At 36.7% G+C, this 9073-nt stretch overlaps 1 pseudogene; it reads right to left on the reverse strand.

Moving 5' to 3' along the window:
* Positions 1 to 2688: 2688 nt before the first annotated feature.
* Positions 2689 to 3836, reverse strand: LOC116868265 (annotated as a pseudogene).
* Positions 3837 to 9073: the final 5237 nt, after the last annotated feature.

Here is a 9073-nt window from a genome sequence, read left to right on the forward strand (position 1 = left end):
GTAATCCCAACTGAGATTCCAATGCCATTTTTCATGTAAATAGAAAAAAAAAAAAGGCCACAAGGCATAGTGGGTGGAGGAACTGGGTGAAGGGGATCAGAAGGTACAAACTTCCAGTTATGGGAAAAATCATTTATATCCCATAAAAATCAGTTATGGGATATAAGGCACAGGATGGTGACTATGGTTAACAATACCGTATAGTAGGTTTGAAAGTTGCCGAGAGAGTAGATCTTAAATGTCCTCATCACAAGAAAAATCTGTAACTGAGGTGATGTTAACTTACTGTGATAAGCATTTCACAATATATACATATAATAAATCATTACGTGGTATGCCTTAAACTTATACAATGCTATGTCAGTTACATCTCAAGGAAATTGAAAAGAAACTAAAAACTACAAAAAAAAACCTTTTAAATAAGTAAATAAAAGAAAATAATGAAAGAAAAGATTTGAACAGGATACTATGCCAAAGAAGATACATGGAGCATATAGCACATGAAAAGAATGATGCTTAACATTAGTTGTAAGGGAAATGAATATTAAAGCCACCTTGAGATACTATTGCATACCTATTAGATAGGCTTTTTAAAAAAAAGATATTTACCAAATACTGCTGGTGAGGATGTGAAGAAAAACATTATGATAAGTTTAAAAAAAAAAAAGCCAAACTGAAAAGGCTATTATATAATATATGACATTGCAGAAAAGGCAAAATAAGGACAGAAATCATATCAAGAGAGGAGAAGGGAGTTGAGGGAAATTGGAAGGGGAGATGAACCATGAGAGACTATGGACTCTGAAAAACAATCTGAGGGTTTTGAAGGGGTGGGGGGTGGGAGGCTGGGGGAGCCAGGTGGTGGGTATTATGGAGGGCACATATTGCATGGAGCACTGGGTGTGTTGCATAAACAATGAATTCTGTTACACTGAAATTAAATTAAAAAAAAAAATCATATCAGTGGTCATCAGGGGTTAGGACCGGAGAAGGAATTATCTACACAGGAACTTGAAGGAAACTTACAGGATGATGGGAATGTTCTGTATCTTGGCCATGGAGGCAACTGCATGACTGTGTAAGTTTTTCCAAATTCATCAAACTATATGGAAAAGGGTAAATTTTACAATATGTAAACTCTACCTTAGTAAACCAAAGAAGGCATTACAATAAATCCAAAATTAAATGCATATAAATCACTCTGTGAATCATAATTTTAATGACATTTACTCAAATCAGGGCAAAATTCAGAGCATTATTTGAATTACTGAAATTTTTTTGTGACGGATTTTTCAAATGAATAGAATACATTTTCCTAAAGTGTTTACTGCAAATAAAAGTTGTTCAAAAGTGAGACTTCAGGGGCGCCTGGGTGGCTCAGTGGGTTAAAGCCTCTGCCTTCGGCTCAGGTCATGATCCCAGGGTCCTGGGATTGAGCCCCAAATCGAGCTCTCTGCTCAGCAGGGAGCCCTCTCCCCCTCCCCACTTCTGCCTACTTGTGATATCTGTCAAATAAATAAATAAAAATCTTTTAAAAAAAAAGATTATTTAAAAAAAAAAGTGAGTGCTGTGAAGTGTGTAAACCTGACGATTTACAGACCTGTACCCCTGGGGATGAAAATATATTATATGTTTATAAAAAATAATTTAAAAATAAATTTTAAAAAAAAAGAAAAAAAAGTGAGACTTCATTTAGTATTACTATCGCCAATTAGCATATATGGTAATTGTCCATGACATAATTTAATATTCATTGATGCAAATATTCAAGAAACATTTCCTGAGTGTAACTAGGCTATAGCTTGAAAGTACTCACTTCTCCCCAGTTCTGGACCAGTAGGATATGCTTCAGACTTCTTCAATAAACTTTCATAAGGTATGATCAGACGAGATCGAATCTTAGAAAAATAACTTCAAACTTAGCTTCAACCGGTCCATAACAGTAAGATTGGCTTAATATTAGAAAACAGTATCATACAGTATAGCAACATTACGAAGATGGTAATTAATACACCTAGAACAAGTGAAACCTACCAAAGACATTTTTTGTTGTTGAATAAATGAATAATAATTGTCTTGATAGTACAATTTAAAAAGGCTTTTCATTTCCATGTGTGTTATCAGGGCTTCAATATAGAACATATTGTCAAGATTAGTGACATGTGGATACCAGTGGTGTTTTTCAAACACCAAGTACCAGTATTTTCTGGTAAATGCCAATTTTCACACAACAAATTAACTAAACATAACACAATTTCAGGAGATGTTAATATCCGCATAATTCACCCAAATTATAAAAATGGCAACACTTAAAATCATGCACATTATTTCACCATTTCATAAAACTTCTCTTTAAATCTCTACGAACTTTCCCAGAGTAAAAAGATTCCTCAAAACATGATAGCATGATAATATTAAACTACAAAATTCACTCTGGAAATGCAGGGAGTTATTTTTCAAATTTTTGCCTTAAGATTTTTTTTAAGTCTGTGAAAATATATAGTGAGGAGTGTATTAAGAAAGGTGGAGAAAAAAAGAGCTTCTGGTTGATGGATTCAATATGTCTGAGAACACTTCAATAATGTAGAGAAAAAACTTCAAGAGCAAAAATTTTTATAAATAGAAGACTTTCAGCAAGATGGACAGGTGAGCAGTTCTTGCATCAATTGTACCCACAGGAGAAAGGTCTCAAAGAAAGCTAGTTGATAGAATCTTCTGTAAGACAGAGTTGGCTACATCCAAAGATTCATCTTTTACTAGAACAGTATCATAAGAGTCCATGTACTTTTTTAAAAGCTCTTCCACCCTATCATTTAGATATCCAATTTTCAGAATGTGTTCAACATTAGCTACTCCATCTGCCATTCTTGCATCCCCTTGAGAATCTCCCAGCAGAGTTAGTTGCTATTGTCTTTTCATCAATTGAAATATTCTGTATTCTTCAAGGCACCATCATGTTTGTTAAATAAAGAAATTAGTTTGCTTTTAAATCCTTTGAGCACCCCCATTATCATCAAAATCCATGAAGCTGGACACTACTATGATGTTTGGGTGATAAACGCTGGCCTGATGGATTACCTCCTCCAGCATATCACCAATACCAGCTGAAAATATGAACACAGGGATACTGTATTGTTGGTTTAGCAAAGAAATTCTCAAACTCTTCCTTGAGCATAACATCAGATTCTGCCACCATGTGATTTAATATACCATTCAACAAGCAAACCATATGATCTAGTATACCATTCTACCATATAGGGTTACTTCTCTTCTACAGTAAGAACAGGATCAATTTTAATAGCGTATTATTCCTTTAGTTGTAGTATCTTTTTACAGCATTCATCTGTAACTAGCTTACTATTGTCACTGATATAACAACATGTTGGGCATCTTTTCCATTCACAGGAAAATCTACTCAGTGTCATCAAAGTCTGTTACTACCTGAAGTTTGGAAGCTTCTCCCTTAATAAGACCACATATAATCTCTTCTACTCTTAACAGGGTTCTTGTTTCGAACTGGACCTCTCTGGAATTATTGCGTCCTTCTCACATGTATAGCGGAATCTTGATTAGGCATTTTTTGGTTATCCAATCTTCCTTAGGGCACTTGAGTTCTTTTGTACTTGAATTTGTCTTAGGATAACAGCCCAGGTAGTAAGCAATATCCAGAGATGCAGGGCTTGGGTACAGACATCTTGATGATCTTGGTCTTCCACGTTATCTTTCTCTTTAAGGCACATATGTACTGGGCCAGGACCCCCCCACCCTCCTGCCACTAGGGTGCACACACTAGTGCTTGCCACCACATCTATCCTTGCCACAGCCACCTGGTCCATGAAGGGGTGTCCTGTACCTCCCAGCCAGAAAAGAAAAATTCAAAGACATTCTTAATGGTCCAGACATTATAACTCTCAGATCACTCAAAAGCAAAATGATAAAAATGTAACATAAGACCCAAGAACATTACTTAACAGTGAACAGAAGAAGCAAGTTGTATACATGGTATTTTTAGTTATAATCTCTCTGCTGAAGGATACCTCAGACTGGAATCCAATGACCTTAGGTACTAGTCCTATCTATACCAATGCAGTTTCCCTACTGCTCATATCCATCTTCGAAATAATTAAATAACCCAGAAATTTCAATAAGGTTTTGTTGTAAATATGAACTCACCAATGCTTCCTAAGTTCCCAAAGATAAGCAATCTATACAGGGTTGACTTCATGGACGTGGCACTTATGCATTCAGGTGCATAGATTAGAAGGGCCCAAAGTTGGTTTAATGCTGTCACTATATTGACATTCTTCACAATTTAACAAGGACCCCATATTTTAATTCTGTAGTGGGCCCCATGAATTATGTACCTGGTACTAATTATAACTAATTATAACTAATTAAACTGACAGGAGGATTCTGAGTTACTCTTTACATATAGTCCCTTGTGTCATGAATTTGACAAAAAACTAATCAAATTTACCTTCAAACACCTTAGTTAAGAAACTAAAGCTGGAAAACCAGCAAGTTGGACTCATATAGTACCTAGGAACCTCTCGTAAGATAGGCATGTTGCAAGGATAATTCATCTGTTTCAGAGTTTGGAACTTCCACTTCCTGCTCTAGTAAAATAGAGTAAAGAGAAAACTAGATAGACTTTCCTCTCAGGTAATCAACTGTCTTCGTATGGGAGCACATATTTAAACTTGGTTTTCTCTAAATTTTCATTTTATTCTTTGATTCTTCCTCCTAAATTTTATATATTAACTTAATTAACATATATTAATTTAAATATATATTAATTTATATTTATATATATTAATTTAATTCATTCATTCAATGTCTGAAGAGTCCCAAATATATGCCAGGCATTTTGCACAACACTAGATAGACAATATAAAACAAGGCTGAATAAAAATAAAACAAGAAAACAGTCTCCTTCCACAAGAAACTTAAGGTCATCAAATCAATCACACCTAATTTTCTCACTTATAATCTTTATAATTTTGTGATATTTTCTCCCAGGGTATTAATTTCTAATCTATGAATCTAGAGGAATAATAAGATACATACCAGCTTTTTCAATAGCAAAATAATAGAAGTGTACCTTTTAAAACATCAGCTTTTACTATTTAATAATGAAAGTTGGCTGAAAAAAAAAAAAAAAAAAAACCAAAGTGCCTTAACTGTGTGAAAGAAATCCAGTGAATAGTTAGCATTGCTCCTAATCTAAACCATGTCACCATTCTTCCTTTCCTATAAATGGCATGCACTATCATGGTCAGTCTCAGAGCTGGCTCCCAGCCCAGTCAGCCCATGCAGCCAGCAGGGCCCAGGGCAGCAGTGTCTTTTATAAGTAGGTAAAAAGGATTTGGCTTGAATCTCGATTGCTGAGTCTTTCTGCAAGATGGCAAATACATAACCCAAGTGCTTTGGAGCGGAGCTGATTTTAAAAGCATCAGAACAAATGAGCCTTCTCTTAATCATGGTCCAAACAAAAACCAGTTGGTCCCCTGCAGTCTTTCTTCATCCTCAGTACTGTAACTATGGCTCTTTGGTTCTGGAAAAGCATCCTCCTTATTCATTAGCCATAACACAAAGCAGCAGATGCCTAATATCTATTTCCATACCAGCTTCTGGGCTGAGGAAGTAAAAACTGGTTGGAATTAAGCCGAATCTGGAAACATCCTGGGGTTCATTTTTATTTGAGGTTACAAAATCAACAAGTGCCATTTTTCTGAGCTGGGTAAAAGTGAGCAAGGTAAAGGTATCAAATGGCCTCAATTCATACATGAATGAAGGCTCATATCCTCTGACAGCTTGGCATGGGCGAATTCAGTTCCTGCAAAGCATATGGAGACTTTTATATCCCCCCTCAGTGAAAATGTGTTATTTTATGTGCTCAGACTATCACCTCCTCCCCTGCCTTTTTAGAGAACATCTATTTCTGGTGAGAGCTGCCAATTTATTATCCCACAATCTCATCCCACAGTTGGACACATGACCAGTATGAGCCAATCAGAATCTTCCTTGGGGTTTCTCACAAGATTTGGAGGGAAAGCGTTTTCTTTCCTCTCTAGGCTATAAGAATATAAGATCTTGGATTCCTGGAGTCTCATGGAGTCTGAGAGCTGAAGAGTACAGGGCTACAAGTGGAGAGAAGGAGAAATGAGAAATGACAAGGGAGCCCTGGTGTGCCTGTTCCTGGACCTAATCACCCAAAGGCCAGCCCCTCCTCTGCTCCATCAAATAGTGAATAAGCTACACCATCTCTTTGTATGTATTACTTTGTTTATGCTAGTCAAGATTGGCTCTCTGACACTGTCAAGGAAAAGCGTTCTGACCAATTCACTCTCTATGCTATAGGCTACATGTTTACAGCCTGACTGACATCAAGCAAGTTCAAATCATAACCAAGAGGGTGAGATGGAACCATATTCTCATACTCAAGGAAGCCTACCTCCAGCCAATTAATTTCTTTAAAGTTTGTCAGAGGCACACATAACTTTATGAAAGCAACTGATTTAGAACCTAATGTTCTTTTCTGTGTAGAGTGCATCCATCAATCATAGTGTATGTTCTGGCATTTGGACAGGCGAGTATAAGGCGTGTGGAGAGAGGAGGCAGGGCATATCCAAAAACCCTCCTCAAACCCAGAACTTTGTCATACAGCTAATGAAAGGAAAGTGTTGGTAGGTCCCCAAACTTTCATTTATATTGCAGTCAGTTCCCTTCAACAACTGGCTCCATGGATTAAGACTCATGCTTCTGCAAATCATTAACTTCTATACAAAGGTAAAGACCAGATTAAATGAACATCATTTTTACACAAAAGAATTCCAAAGTCAAGTTACCAATCTGCTCCTCCATACTGCCCATTATGCATTCCCTTCCCATTCCACCCACACTTTCATTTAGGTACCTCTACTATTCATTCATTCATTCTACAAATATTTCTGAGTGTCTCCATATTCCTGCCATCATGATTTAAAACATGAGTCTCTCCTGATGCTCTCTTGTTACTCCAAACAAAAATTAACAAACTGAGGGTTGAGTGGAATGTAAACATCAGGATCAAAAAGCAAACAAAGGAGTAAAACCTACTGTCACAACTCATTAAAAACTGGGAGCTGAGGACACAAAATGTCCCTATGTCTCCCAGAAGTAGTATTGGTGACTTAATAAATCTTGAAAATTTCTATTAGTACTCCCAACAAGGGGAGGAAGGAACTTAAGTGGAGTTCTCTCTTTTCCTTCTTTTGAGAGAAAATGGTTGCTGGGGAAATAATAATAAGGTGAAATGAATAAACAGGGCTGGCTCTCTGATGGACTGAAGACTCTAGAACTCTACATAGCTTGGGGAAAATATTCCAAAGCCCAAGAGTGTCTACCCAATGAAAGAGGAAATACCTCCAACTACATCTGTGAAGATGAAAGGAGAATGAGTCAGAATAATTCACTTATGATATATCAGCACAAAAAAATCTGAATCAAGTTCCCTATGTTGAACATAAGTGAGATGAAGACATTCAGTGTGGTGACCTTACAGACATATTACATAGAGGAAAGGAATGAAAGGAAGCAACACAGCAAGCAAGATACAATCCAGTTTGCCCAAAAGACAAGGAGGAGAAGAGTTCCCCAAGAGCACTTCAATCTACATAATGATTTCATAGGTGTGTTAATTCAATAAGACAAAATGAGTGAGATGAAAGGGATCCCAAGAAATGCAGAGACAAAAGGCAGACATTAAAACAAGAGGAAAATCTCCAAGAATGACAAAGATAATCCAGAATAATAACAAATTTTTGATTTCCCTTACATAAAAAATGTTTTCTTCAAAACATAGAAGAAAAAAATCATTCAAAGATTACTAGAAGAATCTTAAAATGAAGAAAAGTTGGGAGTTTTAAAAAATATATATACCATGCTGTGGATATACCCGGTTTGTCCAACTAATATCCATTTCTCTTCCTCCTTCCTGAGAACAAAAAGTACTCTTAGACATTTACCCCTCCTCCGTAGGAATCCTGTGTTTTGGGAGGGCTGACCCACCCCATGTCCAAAACAAAGAGCAGGATCAGATTGTTTTAAACCAATCTGGCAAATTCAGCTTCCCTGGCCACAGATACTGAATTAGGCTGAGCATGTAAATCCAATGAGTCAAATAAGGTAAATTGTAGGATTCTTGCTTAAAACACTGAAGAAAAATGACTCTGTAGTCTAGGGAATATAAACTCTACCGAGAACATTCAGAAATATTTCGTAGAGTGAATTCTGCTATATATGTGTGTATACAATACAGTGCAGCAATTCTTCCATTTCATTTCACTATCTTTTCTGATAAATTTAGGAACTATTAAATCTTTATGTTTCAAAATTTTTCTGGAACTTGTCGGAAATCCAACCTCTAGGAAACTGGAGGCAGCTATCCATAGGGCAGTATCACGCTGGAGGCAGTCGACTGCAAGTCTTCCCAGGGTAGGCGTGTAGGGTGGGAGTGGGAGGAGTGGCTGCTGGGAGCTGTTGGCTGCGGCCACCTGTACTTCAGGACTAGGGCCCTGGAGAAGCTGCAGGACTGCAACAACCAGGCTAGAGAAAGCCCACCAAAGGAGACCACCAAAACCAGGAAGCAAAACCCTTTTCCTCCTCCAATGACTGCCAGAACCCTCTATTAACAAAGCTTTAGGACAAGCTGGTAAAGAAACAACATTTAAAGAGCCCAGATAAATTTTCACAGAGCATCTAAAAGAACAAATTTGGAGCTGAGAGACAATAAATTGATAATCAACCTTTTGCTTGCAAATCTATGCTATGTATTTGTTTTCTTTAACTGCATATAGATACAAAGTTTGAAAACAATGTGAGGATCTCTGCCTTTAAGGTGAACTCATTGTTTTCATTTATTGAGATTACTGATGCATTTGAATTTATTCATACCGTCCTATTTTGTATTTTATGTTTCCTTTCCTATTTCACATCTAACTGGTATCTTTTTCTGTTAGATTCTGCTCCTGCCAAACATTACAATGCTTTACAACAATCTCACTTTTCATTTAATTGTAGTATAATATTTAAG

Source organism: Lontra canadensis, unplaced genomic scaffold (assembly GCF_010015895.1).
Source record: "Lontra canadensis isolate GAN:19392208 unplaced genomic scaffold, GSC_riverotter_1.0 scaffold15, whole genome shotgun sequence".
Taxonomy (NCBI): domain Eukaryota; kingdom Metazoa; phylum Chordata; class Mammalia; order Carnivora; family Mustelidae; genus Lontra; species Lontra canadensis.